At 43.1% G+C, this 1,596-nt stretch overlaps 1 pseudogene; it reads right to left on the minus strand.

Annotated features, from left to right (window-relative positions):
* Positions 1–414: 414 nt before the first annotated feature.
* LOC107606735 (pentatricopeptide repeat-containing protein At4g35130, chloroplastic pseudogene) lies at positions 415–1,204 on the minus strand (annotated as a pseudogene).
* Positions 1,205–1,596: the final 392 nt, after the last annotated feature.

Consider the following 1,596-nt stretch of genomic DNA (forward strand, 5'->3'; position numbering starts at 1 on the left):
TAATAGTCAATTTTGTTTCTGAAAGATATTCCAATCTCTATTTTCATCTTCGAAAGTCAAAATTAATTAAATTTTTTTTTCAAAGATACCTTACTTGATCACGTTCGTCCTTCCGTCATCTCCGTAGCTGAGTTGGCAAACGTCCACTGACGTGGGCCGTTAACTGCCAAGATGGGAAACGCCAGGCTGTAGCATGTTGTTGATGACAAGATAAGTCTTGTTTAAGACGTCAAATTAGTCCTTGGAGTGGATAAACCCTAATCCCAATTTGAACGATAAATACATCGCCGTGAACACTTTCGGTGGCAGTAAAGGTAAGTAGGAGCCGTAATCCCTGGCTGGCTGACTGGATGGAGATAGAAAATGGTGGTTGTGGTGGCGGTTTGTCACATGCATAGCACGACAGTCATGGATCTAGTGCTTCGATGCGAAGGAGGAGGGTGAATTCTCATGATGGATCATTTGATCGAAGGTTACCTCTGCCAACTTCAGTATTCCAAACTCGCCATACATGTCGAGCAAAGCTGTTTCCAATACCGGATGAGGTAGAAAGCCTTTCCTTATGGCAAGTCCATGGATAGTCTTACCCTGCAAAACAGCTCCTAGTTGTGCACAGGAAGGAAGCAGGTTTATGAGTGTGACATTATCAACAGCCAATTTATCATCCTTGAGTATATTCTCCAAAGAATCAAAAGCCTGAATTGGTTGACCGTTCAGAGCATAAGCACCAATCATTGCATTCCAAGCAACAATGTTCTTCGAAGATATACTATCGAAAATCTTCTCTGCATAACTTAACAACCTACACTTGCTGTACATGTCAAGAGGTGAAATATTGTTGGACCATCAAATACGCGTCAACCATTGAATTCCAAGAAACCAAGTCTGGAAGAGGCATTTCCTCAAACAACTTGACTGCAGAATCAATGTGACCAAACTTGCCATACATCCCAATGAGGAGTGAATTGCAAACATAAAGATCCTCAGCCAGACCCATTTTAAACAAGCTCCCATGAACCTTTTCGCCTTCTCGGAAATCCAACAAGCCACCACAAGCTTTGAGGACAAAAGGGTATGTAAAATGATCGGCGGAAACCCCTTGAAAGCGCATTGTGATATACAAGTTGAGAGCATGTAGAAAGAAGTCGTTATCCGTATAGCCTCTTATCATGAGGTTCCAATGAAAGGTGTTTGAGTGAGACATTTTGTCGAACAGGAAGAGTGCATGTTGCATAGACTCAGATGACACAGTATCAACTAGAGCCCTTGAAAGCCGAGACAAAGAAGATGATGAAGCTCTGGAATGGTTGTGGGAGTGAGCAAAGGCGATGGTGGGTTTCTTGGAGCGTTTATGGTGAATAGGGGGAGTGGTGTTGGTGGAGCCGAGGAAAATGGGTTTCTACCGAAACGACGTCGTTTTTGTTTTCTGCCACCTTGGCACTTAACGGGCCACGTAAGCGGACGTTTGCCATCTCAGTTACAGAGATGACGGAAGGACGAACGTGATCAACTCAGATATCTTTCGAGGACGTTTTTGATTAATTTTAACTTTCGGGGACGAAAATAGAGATTGAGGACACTTTCAGGAACGAAATT

The sequence above is a fragment of the Arachis ipaensis genome, chromosome B7 (assembly GCF_059453495.1).
Source record: "Arachis ipaensis isolate K30076 ecotype BB chromosome B7, ASM5945349v1, whole genome shotgun sequence".
NCBI classification, from domain to species: Eukaryota; Viridiplantae; Streptophyta; class Magnoliopsida; order Fabales; family Fabaceae; genus Arachis; species Arachis ipaensis.